General features: G+C 52.6%; 1 protein-coding gene across 1 annotated transcript in view; it reads left to right on the top strand.

Annotated features, from left to right (window-relative positions):
• The first annotated feature begins 440 nt into the window (after positions 1–440).
• ELK3 (ETS transcription factor ELK3) overlaps positions 441–17,285 on the top strand; it is a 33,279-nt gene continuing 16,434 nt past the window's right edge. Inside the window, exons 1-2 of the mRNA XM_061567045.1 lie at positions 441–476; positions 9,759–10,057. The gene's annotated coding sequence lies outside the window, so the exon portion shown is untranslated. The remainder of the gene's footprint in view (positions 477–9,758; positions 10,058–17,285) is intronic.

The raw sequence follows: 17,285 nt of genomic DNA, 5'->3' as shown, positions 1-17,285 counted from the left end.
TCCCTTAGGCCCCTCCCCTGACCACCCGCCCCCCCCTATTCTCAGGCCCCTCCCCTGACCCCCCTTCCCTTAGGCCCCTCCCCTAACCCCCCTTCTGTTAGGCCCCTCCCCTGACCCCCCTTCCCTTAGGCCCCTCCCCTAACCCCCCTTCTGTTAGGCCCCTCCCCTGACCCTCCTCCCTTAGGCACCTCCCCTCTCCGTACCCGGCAGTAGATCTCCACCAATCAAAGAGCTGTTTGTAAGGTCTCCACCAATCAAAGAGCTGTGTGCATTATATATTTATTTATGTACGACAGACATACAGTCAGACAGACAGACAGCTAAATAATCCCTGGTGGGCAGTGTGGAACATTGTTCCTCCCTGTAAAGCCACAGTTCCCCCCCCACCCCCCCAGGTGTCGGTCGTGGGCTCGAGGCCGCGTTCCCGACTCCAGCCACGAGGAGGCGCAGCGACTCCACCGAGCGGCGCTCCACAGGTGAGACAGGTGAGGGGGGCCAGAGGCGTGGGGGGCCGAGGGGAGAGGGTGGGGGCCCAAAGGGGAGGGGTGAGCGTCCGATGTGTGGGGGGAGGGGATCCGCAGCGCTAATTGCTTGCACGTGCCGACGTGACGCGTTTCCGGTGGAGAGACGACGGAAAGAGGAATCGAATCCCCCCCCCAACTCCACGTGCTCTGCGCGCTGCAACTTTCTCAGTCTCACGGATTTCTCACGCCGGGACGGCGGCAACAACGTCAGCCGCGACGTCATCTTACGGCAGCGTCTCACGCACAGCGGTCCGGCTCTCTCTCTCTCGGTCGAGAGGGCTTCGTGCAGCAAAATCCAAAATTGTCCAACTTAGATTTCGATTTAAAGCTTTCGTGACTGCAGGGATTCATCTTCTTGGTTCTTTCAGGTAAAGTCACGTAGAAATAATTTAATAAAATAATAAAAATAAAACATAAAATAATTCTCACGACGTTTCGGCCACAACGCAAGTAGCCGTCTTCAGGTGAAGAACAGCTCTGTCAAGGAGACAGAATCATTCAGAAACGTAGTGAGAATTATTTATATGTTTTATTTTTATTATTTTATTAAATTCTTTCTACGTGACTTTACCGAAAGAACCAAGAAGATGTCCAACTTAGATTTGAAGTTTTCGTGACTGCAGGGATCCATACTCTTTGTCCAACTTCGCAAAATCCCCGCACCGACCGTTGTGGTTGGAAACGTGGTCAAATAACCATCGCGGTCCGCACTGAGCTTGGGGGTTGGGGGAGGTAGAGGCCCCGTCTAATCCAGCAGTGGATTGGAGACCCGGGACTTACCGTGCGTCACGAGGTGGCCACGTGTTGAGTCGGTGGCATCTTAACAGCCACGCTCACAGCAGTTACAGAGGTGGTCCTTCTGCAACCAAAACACTTTAAATAAAGGCTGCTTTACAACCAAGGCCCCCTTTGTACGTAATTATCATACTGTGCAATTAATGCACACTGTACTGCTAATAGGCTATACCATACGTTGTTTTAATACTCATTTAGTAATCGTGAATGACCAGGCTTAAATAGGTAACGTCTTGAGGTTGGAATTCCACAGTGGGAGCCAGGTAATAAAAGGATCGGGCCCACATGTACTAAAAACGGCCATTTGCCCGAAACGTCGGCAATTATATCCTTTAAATACCACTGTTATTGACACGGAATGTGTTAAGTGCTTTCGTTATTTGTACAAAGACATAGTCTGAACAGACTTGGGGCAAGTGCTGTCAGGCACCTATGAAGGCCGGCACGGCACACAAGGGGGTGGATGCCCAACACCAAGCCCGGCCGACTTTGTCTCCCCAGTGGAAATGTTTATAAACTAATTTGAGGCTGAGTCGACCTAGGGGGAGGCCCAGGACCGGTTCAGATAAATCATCACCGATCTTGGCCGTGAGCGGTGGAATCGAACTCGGGTTCGCCGGGTTCGTAGCGCAGTTACCGCTCCCCATATTTCTGTATCAGTGTCCCACTGTGACAGCAGCAGCAGCAGCAGTATCATCAAGCAAATATAAATTCCACAGATTTTGCCGTTGTATGTAATTGTGGCTCTTGTAAGTTGTCACTCGTGGAGGTTGGTCGCTTGTGGCTTGTCCTCGTTAATGTCCCTTGTGAAACGTCTGTTGGCTCTCACTGGGATGTGTTTAATTGAATTGAAATAAATTATATTTTCCACGCTTCTTTAACCGGTCAATGTGTAGTGACATAGCGCTGGCTGTTGGACAGCAGCTGCAACTGCAGGTGGGCACTTAGCGCACACGCCGCTGAGCATATACGCGGGTGTGCCGGCAGGACGGAGGAACTGGGGCAAGGGTCATCATAGACCTCGTGTGGAAGCCCCAGGAACCCTCTGGAGGGTTCGAGAAGGGAGGCGCGGCTAGGGCAGAGCCAAGCCGCGCCGAGGGGAATATAAGCAGCGGAGAGCGCGAGCTCTTGGCTGCTGGTTCTGGGATTGGACTCGTCGTCGCTGTCGTCGTCGTCGCTCTCGTCGCTGCCGCCTTCGCCCGATCATTGCGCGGCTGGACAGTAGTTGGCTGTCCCGGTCGACGCTGTCAGTGCAACGCGGACAGGATCGTGCCTGGGACGGGGTGTGCGGCAGCGGGGTCGTGTGCGAGAGAGAGAGAGGGGGGTCCCGAGTGGTGGCGTGAGCTCGGCAACAACAGCAACGAATATAGAGGGCAGAGCGGTGCCTCCTGCGACCACCTCGTCTCCGGCTGACTGTGTGCCGATGCACGCCACCCGCACGCACAGACGACACGACAAATGCATAAAACCAACAATTCCTAAATATGTTCACTTCTACGTGTAAGTGATACAGGCAATTACAATGCTGTCCACCATGTGAATACACCGCCTCATTGCCATCTGCAAGCCGCCAAGCAATTGATATCGAACAAATATCGGAAGAGTGTGCAACGGTTGAATGAGCGGAGAAGGCGAAAAGAGAGTCGGGATTGCACGCCAGTCTCATTGTGTGAAAAAAGCTTCATAGCTCATCGGATTCCTTCAATATAAATACATATTCTGATTCTGTTTATTGTGGCAAACAAACGACAACTGCGGACTACGCGGCCACGGTCGCAAGGAAACCCCGACACAGCCCCGCCGAAGCTTTGTGGGTGTGTAGGTCATCATCATCAGCAGCAGCCATGGTCTATCCACTGCTGGACGAATGAGTTCCCACGTCGTCACCATCTTGCACAGTCTCACGATGCCGCCACCACAGCGACCCATCTCGTTCGCCCTGCGCTCGGCGTGATTTCGTCGCTCGTTTTGGGTGACATCCCGTCGCCAGTCTCGCCGTCCGTCGGACACGATCCCTCCTCCTCCTCGCCCATGACGTGGCCTGGCCCCAAACCTCACTCACCCATCTCAACGGTCATTGCGATGTTGTGTCCGTCTTGCTTATGTTCAGTAATCCGTGCGCTCTTCTTCCTCTTTCCGTCTCTCGGTGTAGTTCCCGGCATGCGTCTCTCCTTCGCTTCCTTGCGCACTTTTCAGTTTTGGTTCCACTTTTTTGTTGTTGTCGCCAATTTCCATGTTTCTCATCCGTGTGTCACGGCTCGCGTCACGTGCACTGATTGGAAACGTTACTCTGGGCAGATTCGTATGTCTCCTTTCACGATCAAATCTCACAAGGCCTCCCTCCTACACTCGCATGCCTCTTTACGTACGGCGCATGCAAATGTGCATGTTTGTCTTTTTACGAATAGAGGCAGACCTCGCCGAATGCGGGGGTTACGTTCCTGTAAAATGCCGTGTTTGGCAAATCCGCCTTCGATAAGTAATTGATCCTATGGGGAAAATAGGGTTGCGTTCCTGGGTCCAAAATGATCACCCCCTCCCTCTTTGTTTAACTTAATTCTATAAGATTTCCATCTTTGCTATTGTACTAAATTATACTAAGTCGCTCTCCATTTCTTGTGTGTGTGTGTACACTCATTATTTTCAATTTCACCTCAACACAAATCCCCCGTCTCCGTGACTCCTTCCCGCACCGCGGCGCGCACGCACAACGCTCGCACCTGGCACTGAATTCCCAGCCCGACACTCGCCCCGAACGCTGTCACTTGAACGTCAAGGATTCACCATGTGAGGGTCCGTTGCGCATGGTGAGTGTGTTACATTATCACACGAAACATAAACTAAAAAACCACGACCCAGAAATGTACGTGGTAAATAAATCGTTCTCACAGTCGAGATTCATGAACACCTTCGAAAGGATGCAGCCCTCTCACGGCACTACTTGTTTTTTTGACGCGGACAATGAGAATCTTCGAACCGCGTACAGCCGAGACATCACCCCCGTGTTCCGCAAAACAGACTTCGTTAGGTAACCAGTGTAGAACCGAAAACCCGCGTTCGATAAAGCCGCGTTGGGCAAGGTTTTCCTGTAAAATATAAACACTTTGTACAGTCAAGTATATAATTCTAGATTTGAAGCTTTCGTGACTGCAAGGATTCATATTCTTAGGTTTTTTCGGTAAAGTCACGTAGGTAAAAAATTAAAATTAAAATTAGTAAAAGTAAAATAAAATAAAAATCACGACGTTTCGGAGGCAACACCTGAAGACGGAAGCTTGTGTTGCCTCCGAAACGTCGTGATTGTTATTTTATTTTACTTTTATTAATTTTAATTTTTTACCTACCTGACTTTACCGAAAAAAACCTAAGAATAAGTTTATAATTCATGGATTTTTTTTTTAAGTTGGGAAAGGGAAGAGAAGAGAAGACAAGGAAGAGCCAGGACAAGGTGAGCAGGAAAGGGGGAAGCGATGCCGGGACGGAAGTCCCCAAGGCGGACAAAGCAGAGGGCACGGCTGAAGGTGACCAGCAAGGAGGATGGGGGGAAGGAATGACTTGGCAAACATATCGGGGATGATGATGATGATGAGAGGGGATGACGGAGAGGGAGAAGGGAGAATGAAACAGCAAGCAGCATCTGTTTTCACAGCGGGCGTTGAGGAGCGGGGAGGGGTTCAGAGTGGGGGTGGCCACACAGAAGCCACGTGATTTACCTAGGGCTTGAGCTGATTTAGAAGTACTCTATAGAGTTGTAATTAGACCCCTTTGCTTCTTGATAGAGCCGTCCTCCGATACGCCAGAGCGTCTCGAAGGGCTCTGCGAAACAAGGTGATTCAGAACCTGGCCTGCAAACGGACATTAGCCTGCCAATAGGTGACGATGGCTGATGTTGAGTGAATTTGCGGTGAAATTTTCGTAATTGGCAAATTTGGACTCTTGACATCGGGCACAGAACACGGCTTAACTAATGCGAATGACGTCGCGGGATTTCGTTTTCATCACGGCCATGGCTGAGAAGCAGACGGCACGAAGAGTGTCCACTCTGCGGTTAACGCAGCCCGCGGTCGCCATGTTAAATGACCCCAACGCGGGCCCACATCGCGTGGGGTGAGACTGTCATCCAGCAGTGGATTTGCAAACGGGGTTTGCATAGACATGGGCAAATAACGGAGTTTCGTATAATGCCGTCTGCGTGAACGCAGCCGCGTGTCTGGAGCGATAGTGGAGCTGATAGCGCGCTGCGCTACGGACAAGTGTGACCCGGGTTCGATTCCTTGCTCAAGGTCAGCACCAGTGACGATGATCTGAACCGGTCCTGTGTCTCCCCTAGGTCGACTCGGTCTGAAATGAGTATCTGGTGCGGTCAGGCGCGTTGCTGGCCACCTCCTCCCTCGTGTACCGTGCCGGTCTTCATCGGTGCTACTCTAAAACAGCACTTTCCACAACAGCCTGTTAAGGCTATACGGGGAGATGTTTTTTTTGGAAGATTTTGTTCCGTCCTTCCCCCCCCCCCCCTGATCTGCATGGGTTTCCTTCGGCTTCTGCGGTTTCCTTGCACAGCAAAAAAATATATCATACCCAATACACAACGTAACCGGTATCGGACGTAAACATTCCAACTGCTGTAAAATTTACCTGCAAATGACTCAGTTACGATTCCCACGTGGCAACATCGTCCCCTGCTACTGCCAAAACTTTGCAGGGGACCCTCCTGAAAATAAGTTTAAAAAAAAACTTTTTTTAAAACATGCTTTTATGAAATGTACTAGTAATGGAAGAACTCCAGGAAGTGACCCCGAAGCTTGCCATAACGTAAGCGACCGTGGACAATTAGACCCAAGCCGAAACATAACATATAAAAAAGAATGTTTTAAAAAGATATTTATTTTTATGATATAATATAGTATTGTCATCAGTATGACATAAGTATACCAAGTTTGCAGTCGATACCACATTGGGAAGTGGGTTAAAATTGAGTTACAAGATTTGAGGATACAACAACAACGACATCGACAACAACAGACAGTGAGTTAAACAAAAGCGTGTAAAATAACAAGAGTTACGAGACTCCGTGAGGTTCCCCTGGGTAGACGAGCACGGTGAGGTTAAAAGACGCTGGACATGGACAGGGAAGGAAAATATTGAGCCTGGACTTGAACGGGTGCAGGGAGGCGACAGCGTCGACTGCTGGGGGAGGGGGGGGGGTCTCAAACAAGACGCACACGCACGCACGTGTAAACAGCACACACGGACACTGCAATAGTGCAACAACAACATGAGCAGCAGTTCCGTAAGAAATGCATTGTGGTCCTATTGCGGTGGACCGGGTTTCGTCCGAATTAATAAACTATTAAAGAGCTATCCAGCTCGTTTTCAAAAGTTACCTGGCCACAAACGATAGCTCAACGAAGTGGCTTTTGTGGAAATTTATAGTAGCCAAATACTCTTAAACGCATGTTTCTAATTGTGGAGGTTAAACGATTGGAGGACCAGGAGAAAAATCCACGCAACCACGTGGAGAACATTCAAACTCGAAATATACAAGCGACAGAGCTGGGATCGATTTCCACGACCTCCTGTCGACCAGGCGAGGTAGTTAACATCTCGCCACCGTCAGCACATGACTCATGAGCACAGTAGAGTCACCAATTCTCACTGCTGCAAAGTGTGCCTCTGGGAACCGTAGTAGACGTAGAGTTCCCACTTCCAACCACACTTGTCCGTAAGTCATGCGAATGCCAAAACAAATCTTCGCTTGAGATGGGAGTTGCAGACCACGGCGGCAGCGGTTGGAGGATGAGGGGCGATCTCGCGGTGTTTGCTCGTGTCACGGTGTCAGGGGCAGCTGGAAGCAGACGCGTTCAGATTAGGGGCAGTGAGATGTTTACAATGGTCGTGGGGGGGGGAAGTCCTGCGGTAACCCATTGCCGGCAACGGTTTTCCCTGAAGTTTCCCGAGTGAATCGTGGCCTTAACGGTAAATTTAAATTTTGACTTAAAACTTTCGTGACTGCAGGAATTCATATTTCATATTCTTGGTTCTTTCGGCAAAGTCACGTTGATAGAACACAAAAAATTGAAAAACAAGACCGCTTGTGTTGCGATCGAAACGTCGTGGGTTTTTTGCTTTTATTATTTTCAATGTACAGTATTTAAAAAAAATATGTTTTACAATTTTAATTTTTATTGTGGTTTTTTGCTTTTATTATTTTTACATTTCATTAATAGTATTTTAAAGTTTTTATTTTTTATAATTTGTATTATTTTAAATAAATAAAAATATTTTTATTTCTCTATCTACGTGACTTTACCGAAAGAACCAACTTAATGGTCAATTCGTGATGATTGGCATCGTGAGCAGAGCTCCAGTCGCGTGCCACGTGACTTGCCCGGTGCGTTAATTGATGATGACGAGCGGGTTCGCGTGTTCCACGTGGCGATAGCGAGGCCTTGTTTATCTAGTTATGTATTTATTTCCGTCACGTATTTGTCTAGGAGAGCCTCACTGAATTGGAGGACTCTTTTTCAGAAGGGTCCTGCCACTACATTCGATTTTTTTATTTAAATAAAACAATTCGAGCCATTAATACACGTTTTTGTACATGTCTGGGTGGGTGAGGAAACTGGAGCACCCGGAGAAACCCCATGTGCGCGAGGGGGCAACACTCTATCCCCGTACAGATGGAAACAAATGGCAATTAGTCCACATTTTCCTGTGCAGCCTTTTCGCGGTGAGCCCGGGCATGACACCCCCTCGATACCCACGGGAAGGGAGTTTCGCAATATCTGTGTGTGATCCACCAAACCTCGCCGCAGCGTAGCCACCACCACCGCCGCCTGGTGAATAGATGAGTCACGTGGTGACCCACTGACACGTGTCCCCGACGTGAGAGTAATCGTGCGTGAGTGTGTGAATGAGCACGCGTATGGGAGCGTGTTAGTAGCCCACACGTGTGCACACTCATTAACTGGCTGAAAACATTTGAATAAATACAGGACCTCAGAGCTTGGGCAATTGTCGGTACACCGCCTGGCTCAGGGGTCGGCAACCTGCGGCTCTGGAGCCGCATGCGGCTCTTTAAAGGACTGCTTCGTGACCGTTATTTGTCAAGGAAGCGTCTCGTATTTACCTGCATTGCGGCTCGCGAAATATTGAGTGGTTTCATTTTCATTACCGAATTCGAAAATAAATGGCTCTTCTTGTTATTTGGATTTGCCGACCACTCGCCTGTGGCTGCTTGTCTGTGGTTCCTGCTCGCGCCTCTGCGCCGTCCTCTGTCTCTCATCGAGTGCGAGTTGAAATCGTTAAATGCAACAACCAGCGGAGCGCCGGGCGGCTAAAACACAGCAAGTTGGCACAGTAGAGAGGGCACAGGTGGTGGCGTCGGCCAGTCATCTCAGGCTGTCGACCCATGGCACCACCTGGGTCTGCATCGTGACCTCCTGTCAGTTGGCGTTCGACACTTCACGTGGCCTTAACGTGCACATAGCCTGGCACAAGCGTCGTGGTGACGTCACCGCCACTTAGTGGCGAATAGCGGTTGTTGTATATATGTGCGGTAGTTTAGCGGTCAACGCGCTGCGCTATGAATCTGGCGACCTGGGTTCCATTCCCGCTCACGGCCAATACCAGTGACGATTATCTGAACCGGTCCTGAGCTTCCCTTAGGTCGACTCAGCCTCAAATGAGTACCTCGCGCGTTTTGTAAACATCGCCACTGGGGAGACAAGAGCTGTCGGGCGTGGTGTTGGCTACCCACCCTTCGTGGGCTGTGACGGCCTTCATAGATGCTCGCTAACAGCACTTGCCCCTGTTACAGGCTATGCGGGGGATCTTTGTCTTTGTAGATGCTCGTGTATATGAGTGTAAAGTGTGTCTGTGTGTATGTCTACGCGCATATGGGGAGCTGTAGTGCAGCGCTACGAACTCACCGGCGATCCGAGTTTGATTCCCGCTCACGGCCAATACCAGTGACGATTATCTGAACCGGTCCCGAGCCTCCCCTAGGTCGACTCAGCCTCAAATGAGCACCTGGTGCGGTGTGTAAATATCAGAACCTGGAATACAAAGACGGTGTTGGCCACGCCGTACCGGCATAAATAGGTGCACACAACCAACACTTGCCCCAACAGTTTGTTAAAGGCTACATGGGGGATATTTGCCTTTGTGTGTGTGTGTCTACATCGACGTGAAGCCCGGAGCGCAACGCAGAGCGCGCACGGGGAGCGAGCGATGAGGAGGGATGCGGTTTTGGAGGAGCCGGGGTGGAGAGGTGGAGAGGTGGGGGGGGGGAGAAAGGAGGGGGTTGACGCCGCATTGTTTACGGAGGTGGAGGGAGGGAGGGAGGGGACCTGGGAGGATCTGGGAGAGTCTCGCACACTGAGGCCCCGCACCGGAAACCCACAGCTCCCTCCCCCCGCCGCCTGCCCCCTGCCGTAGCGCGCCGCCGGCAAAGGAGCAAAACTCGAGCGAGAAGGAGCGGCGGAGACCGCGGCGTCCCGGCTGCCCCTGGCTCCCCGTGGCTCCCCGTGGCTCCCCCTGACTCCTCCTGGCTCCACCTGGCTCCCCCTGGCTCCACCTGGCTCCCCCCGGCTCCCCCTGGCTCCACCTGGCTCCCCCGGGCTCCCCCTGGCTCCCCGTGGCTCCCCCTGGCTCCACCTGGCTCCCCCTGGCTCCACCTGGCTCCCCCTGGCTCCCCCCCCCCCTGGAGCTGACTGCGCAGGGCGCCCGCTCGCCAGGTACTGCACACTTCCAACACCGACACATCGTCAGGAACATCGCCACCACCTACCTCAATCTTCGTCTCCATCGTCACTACCTCCCACCACTCGTACACCTCCACCGAGACCATCTCCTTCCGTCTCCACCGCTACCATCACCTCCATCATCAACTCCTCCATCACCATCTCAAACCCAATCAATCATCACCACTACCACCTCCATCACCACCATCACCGCCTCCATCACCACCATCACCTCCTTCATCATCACCTCCCACATCACCTATTGCTCGTCTCACGTTCAGGCGATCGGGTTAAGACTCCCGGGCGCAGGACTTGGGGATGTGAAATCCATCCGTGCGGAGTTGTGGAGTCACCTGCGCCCGTTAACGCGGTTTCTCCCGTCGAAGACATTTCACCTTAAAAAAAAACCCTTCCGCCCGAACCGAATTCTTTATCGTAAACTTCCGTCTCTGTTTCTCCGTCAACGTCTTGTGAGCCATTACAGTTGCGGACGAGGCATCACCACTCAGTCTGAGTTTGTGCGGCTGTACGGTTGAACTTTGTTCTCACCGTACGTAGCCAGCCGTGCTAATCGGAGTAAACGCAATAGAGTGAGTCCCAGCCTATTTGATAAACACATGGCAGGTCACCATCATTGGTTCCGGCAAGGCTGACTCTGCTGATAAGACACTACGTGTCGAAACCGTTCCAGAGTTTTGCTTGTATTGAACCAATGCTTCTGATATGATGTACTCCACAGAACGCGCGTGTGGCTGATGTGATGCGTAAAACATATACGTGTTTTAGATTTGAAGCTTTCGTGACTGCAAGGATTCATATTCTTAGGTTTTTTCGGTAAAGTCACGTAGGTAAAAATTTCTTTTATTTAACTTTTATTAATTTAAATGTTTTACCTACGTGACTTTACCGAAAAAACCTAAGAATATATACGTGTTTATTTATGTTCGTGTGTGTGGAGGGACAGCTATGTGAAGGAGGCGTGTTACACGCTACCCCGAGTCTTGTTGACGGAGCGTTAGATGTGTAACCCATTGGAGAGTCACGAATCCGGTCACGAATCAATTCGTGAATCGATGACAGAGAGTCTTCTCGTGCTCGCTCCTTCCCGTCGCCCCAAAGATGACTTCAATCCAGTTAGTGACGCTGCTGCTGCTGCTGGGTTGACAGTGGTGCACAAGCACAGTCAATAAAACAAACCCAAAACTCTCCGTGCCAATAACAACACCAGTGGCCTTCATAGGAAATATATAATAAGTGACGTTTCAGGGCTATGGTCCTTCTTCGTGAGATATAGACAAATCACGGGTAAAAATCACGTGGAAACAATACACGATTTGTTTTGTGCTATAAAGAAGGGCCTTTGCCCGAAACGTCGCCTATTATTTTTCCTTTTAAAAGCACACGCACGATGTTATTGACCAGTGTGTTCAATCGACTTCGATTCGCAGACACGGCGAACATCACTGGCGAGTGATTTGTGAACCGGACTTTGGCCTACCCCTAGGTCGACTCAGCCTTGAATGAGTACCTGGTGCGGGGGTGTGCAACCATGGATACACGACCACCTCGTGCGCCGTTGCAGCTTTAATAGGTTCTCGCTAACAGCACTGGCCCCCATAGTCTAAACTAAGCTACACGGAGGAATCTATGTGCACGGGAATGCGTTGGCACAGTGTGGAGCACAGGTGGTGCATCTGCCAGTCATCTCAGTCAGTCAACCCAAAACACCTGGGTCTGCTCCGTGACTTCCTGCCAGCGAGAGCCTTCAAGCCTCGAAGTGCACCTAGCCTGGCACAAGCAGCCGTGGTGACGTCGCCACAACTTAGCGGCGAACTGCGTCTGTTATACGTGTGCGTACGTGTGCGTCCGTGTGCATATGTATGTACACGTGTGCGTGCGTCAGTGTCAGCGATCCTTCCACGTGGGATCCCCTCCAGCCACCCACCCACCACTTCGCGATGGCGCAACGTCTGCATCGCTTCGCGGGGGGGGGCGGGGGTGGAACCCTGCAGTGAAGGGGGGGGGGCATCTTGGGACGGGGGGGGGGTAGAGAGAACACGTGCAGGGGCGCACCCGACGGTCTGTGTAAGGAGCGCAGCAATGTATGGGATGTAGACCAGCGCAGCCATGCAAGTGCAAGAGAGGTTGAGGTGGGGGGGGGCACGGTGCAGGGCGCGCGAGGTAGGATTCAGGGCGCATCGTGCCGTGGTGGGGCAGTGCGCGTGGCGATCGCAGGGTGCAGCAGCAGGAAGGCTGCAGGATGCAGCAGGAGGGTGCAGCGGAATCGTGCAGCAGCAGCAGCAGGATGCAGCAGGAGGGTGCATTGTGCAGCATGAGCGTGCAACAGGAGGGTGCAGCAAGAGACTGCGCAGAAGCCGGAGTGTGCATCGTGCAGCAGGAGTAGTGGAGAAGAGGGTGCATTGCCCAGTAGGAATGTGTAAGGGGGTGCATCAGGAGGGCGCAGGAAAGTGCAGCAGGAGCGTGCAGCAGCAGGGTGCAGGGTGCAGGGTGTCCCCACGAGCTTTGCTCTCCGCCCGTTCGCCCCAAATTCCGCTTTTGGCGAGAGGCAGGTTCCGTTTCCTGCGCGTCCCGCACGTGGTCGGGCATCTGGCCAGCTCGCCCGGGGGGGGGGGGTGAGCTGGGGGGAGGCGGGTGGGAGGGCGGTGAGCTTGGGTGGGGGGCACGGGGTGAGGTGGGGGGTGTGGGTGGGGGGCTCTCAGACAAACGCTAAAAAACAATAGCTTCAGCCCGCCGGCGGCGTTTGTTTGGGGTCGGGCGAAAACAACCTAAAGGTGGGACGCACCCATGCCGCTCTCTCCGCCCCCCGCTACCATCCATCCTGACCCTCCCTTCACTCTCTCCTCCCTACCGCCTTTGTCTTCACCCCCCCCCCACCCACACGCATTGTTGTGTGATTCCGCTCCCGACCACTCACGCCCTCCCCCCACGCACACAAAACATTTCCCGAGTGAAATTCGCGAAGTCACTTTAGTTCTGGAGGGATGGGTTCGGCTTCGCACCCCGTTACGCGTGCAGGGGTTAGGGTGTAGGGGTACGAGTTAGGGTTTAGGGTATGGATAGGGCGAGTGGGTCTAGGGTATGGCTGGATAGTGTTCGGTGAGGAGTAGAGAGAGGGAGGCATGGGGTAAGGTTTGGGTTATGGATAGATGTACAAATATACCAGGTAAGGGCGAATGGCTACGGTTAAGTTTAGTGGTTACGGTCAGTGGTTATTAACACAGTTAGGTTTAGAGTTCGGGGTCGGAGTCAGTACTTGAGTTGGGTTAAGGATATGAATAAAGTTAGGGGTGAGAGTTGAGTGCGAGGTAAGGATATGAATATAGTTAGGGGTTAGGGTTCAGAGTTCGGGGTTAGGGTAGAGTTAGGGGTAAGGTTAAGGGTAGGGTTAGGTAGGGGTGAGAGTAGAGTTCGAGGTAAGGGTAGAGTTAGGCTAAGGTTAAGGGTAGAGTTAGGAGTAAGGTTCAGGGTAGAGTTAGGGTAAGGTTAAGGGTAGAGTAAGGGTTTGGGTTAAGGGTAGAGTTAGGGTTCAGAGTAGGGTTAGGGTAGAGTTAGGGGTTGGGTTAAGGGTAGAGTTAGGGGTAAGGTTAAGGATAGAGTTAGGGGTTGGGTTAAGGGTAGAGTTAGCCGTTGGGTTAAGGGTAGAGTTAGGGGTTGGGTTAAGGGTAGAGTTAGGGGAGGTTAAGGTTTAGGGTTGGAGTTAGGGTAGAGTTAGGGGTTGGGTTAAGGGTAGAGTTAGGGGTAAGGTTAAGGATAGAGTTAGGGGTTGGGTTAAGGGTAGAGTTAGGGGTTGGGTTAAGGGTAGAGTTAGGGGTTGGGTTAAGGGTAGAGTTAGGGGTAAGGTTAAGGGTAGAGTTAGGGGTTGGGTTAAGGGTAGAGTTAGGGGTTGGGTTAAGGGTAGAGTTATGGTTCAGAGTAGGGTTAGGGTAGAGTTAGCAGGAGGATCTCGGTGTAGGGTTTAAGAAGGGGTCCAATCTCTTCCCTGCCTCCCCCCCCTCCCCCCTTCCCCCCCCTCCCCCCCTCCGCTTACCCAACTCGTGCCCCGGGGGGCACCGGAAGCGCGGCGGTGGGGGGGGGGGGGTCGGGGGAGGGGGGGGAGGGAGTTGGTGGCTCCCGCCGCACGCGGCTGGAACCACGACCCCGGCCGGTGTAGGGGGGGGGGGGATTGGGGGAGGGGCGACGGGCGCGTGGGGGGGGGGGTAGCCGACTCCGATGCATCCAGACACGCGTCTGTGCGTGTGTAAATGTGCGCTACAAAATGCACCTAGCCTGGCACCAACGCCGCGGTGACGTCACCATCATTTGGTATGGAACAAAAAACACTCCAATTGTATGGGCGCCAGTTATCCGCAGGACTTCCGACCAGCGTGGTTGTAATTTTATCGACCACGGAAGATGATGGGCTAGGTCGCAAACACCGATTTGCATGTGAACTCGTGACTTTCCGATTCTGTGGAGCGGTGGTTGAGTGTGGAGAGCGGCGGCTCAGTGGTTAAGCGCACTGCACCACGAACTCAGCTTACCTGAGATTCAGTCCCATTTGAAGCGGTCCTAGGACTTCCCTAAGTAAACACCAGCACCGGGGAGACAAAGGCCGCCGGGCGTGGTTCCGGCCACACCAACAACTTGACCCAACATCCTGCTCGCGGCTATACGGGGGATATTTGTCTTTGTCAGTGTGTGTGTGTTTCAATGTGGATATCTTGACGCATGGGAATCGACTTTGCTGTGCCAACGGATTATTTCGCAATTTACATTCACGTGGCTCGGAGCTCTTTGTAAACAGATAAGTGTGTTGGTGTCTGTGTGGGATGGGCAGCGGCACTGTAGTAGTTAGCGCACTGCGCTACGAACCCAACTGCACGAGTTCGATTCCCGCTCACGACCAACATCGGTGGCGATTATCTGAACCCATCCTGGACCTCAAATGAGGGTGCGATGTGTAAACATCGGCCGAACGTGGTACTGGCCGTGCTCGCTAGCAACACTTGCCCCAAAAGTCTATTCAGGGGATTTCTATCTTTGTATGTTTGTTTGTGTGGCGTCTGCGTATATGTGTCATTGGGGAGCGGTGGCGCAGCGGTTAGCGCAATGCGCTTATGAACCTGGCCGCCAGTTGTGAACCGGTGCTGGGCTTCGATCATTACGGCGAGGAGATGAAGGCGGCCGGATTTGGTCCCTGGCCTTTATCCATGCTCGCGAAAAAGCACTTACCCCCAACAGTCTGTGGAGGCTACATGGGGGAACTTTGGCTTTGGTATGTGTGTACACTATACACGATACGCCTGTTATGTATGTGTGTGCTGTGTGTACTATATGTGTATCTGTGCATGCGGGGAGCGGTAGTGCAGTGGTTAGCGCACTGCACCGTGAACTCGGTGCCCTCGAGTTCGATTCCCGCTCAAAGTGACGGTGAATATTTGAACCGGTCATGGGCCTTCCCTAGGTCGACTCAGCCTTGAATGCTGCGATGCGCAAATATCAGCGTTGGGGGAAACAAAGGCGGCCAGGCGTGGTGTTGGCCACCTGCCCCCTGCATATTACACACACACACACGCGCAATGTGGCTGCTATGCCTTCATACCAACCAGACGTAATCCACGTGGAGCCCCACACCACCCTCCCCCCATGGAGACCAGGTCACCGTGATCACGGGGTCAAACTAGGTCACCGTTACACGAGGTCAAAACCTGAAACGCCAGGGTCATCGTCTGCTTTGGATTATTTATTATTATTACTCAGAATGCATGCCCAAGGAAGCTTCATTGAGTCCCAAGGATTGTTTCCAGGAGGTTCCTGCCAAGTGGTTTTTTTTCGCAGTAGGGGGCGAGGTTGCCGCTGTGTGTGATCCTAATTGAGTGATTTGCGGATACATTTTTGAGCGTTGGATATTTGGCCAATGCCAAACTACATTGTGTGTGCGTGTGTTTTGAAAGCATTATTTATTTAGCTGTTTGATCCAAAAATGTATTGCGAGACTGTGTTGGCAGGGATGCGTGATATGGGGTAACCGTGACCCCTGGTCAAAACCTGTGACCCCTAGGTTAAACATCGGTCAACGTGACTTCTGGATTAAACTGGGTCATCCGTGGTCCTAACCAGCCCGTGACACCTGGGTCAAAACACTTTGACCATGGTTTCTGGTTTTTAACTCGGCCACCGTGACACTGGATTCAAAACTCCTGACCCTGGATCATCGGACGCGGCCACCGCGGCTTCTGTTGTTGACGGATGAGCTGTTGATGTCCTTGTCGTCGTCGTCGTGTGTTCATGCCACCCTGCTGACGCAGTATCACGTGAGTCGTAATTAATATTGACTCGAACCATGTCACCATGACGCCGTGGGTCAAATTTAGATAATAGTCACCCTCTAAACCCACGAATCCCCATGACCTCGAGCAACTGAATGTGTTCTGGGCCGCGGGGGGGGGGGGGGGGTGAGGGGTGATTGCCACTGTGATTGGGTGGCATGGTTGCGGGGGGCTGATGTTATGTATTAGCTGTGTGTGCGTGTGGGGGGGCTAGCCCCACGTGTAAGAACTCTGATGCATGGGAGGGGGGAGGGGTCAGCCCCTGGGGAGGGGGGGGGTGGGCAAGGGGGGGGGTAATTATTTTATTTTTCCAGGGGGGAATAAAGTAGGGGGGAAGGAGGGAGGGGGGCTGGGGATGAACGGGGGGGGGGGGGTAGTCACGAGCGCCGCGGTTGGAACACGGGGAGGTTACCCCCACCCACATCCCCCCCTCTGTTCGCTCCAACCCAAAATTTACCCACTCGGCCCCTTACCCGTGGCCCCCTCCCCCCCCCGGGCCCCCCGAGGGGGGGAGGAGGCGCCGGTTTCCGGACAGACTCAGGCGGAAGCGGTGCTAATTTCAGAGCTGAACAACCCTGGCGCTCCTCTGTGTGGCGCGGTGTGGCTTGGCCATAACATGTGGTGTGGTGTGACAAACCGTGAGGTGTGGACTGACCTGTGATGCGGTGTGACCTGTAGTCTGGCGTGGTATGACATAACACATGGTGTTTGGTGTCGTAATATGTGATGTGGCGCTACATTTTACGTGGCGCGGTGTGGCCTATGCATAGTGTGAGCTTCTGTGTGACGTGGTGCGGATGGGCATGGTGTGGTGTGATGCAGTGCGGTGTCACCGACTAATTTGTGTTATGGTGTGCCAACATCATGTGGTGTGAATTCCGTTGCACAGTACG

Source organism: Lethenteron reissneri, chromosome 38, assembly GCF_015708825.2.
Source record: "Lethenteron reissneri isolate LAM-NWPU_2019-01 chromosome 38, ASM1570882v1, whole genome shotgun sequence".
Classification (NCBI taxonomy): domain Eukaryota; kingdom Metazoa; phylum Chordata; class Hyperoartia; order Petromyzontiformes; family Petromyzontidae; genus Lethenteron; species Lethenteron reissneri.
This window is presented reverse-complemented; position numbering and strand designations above follow the sequence as displayed.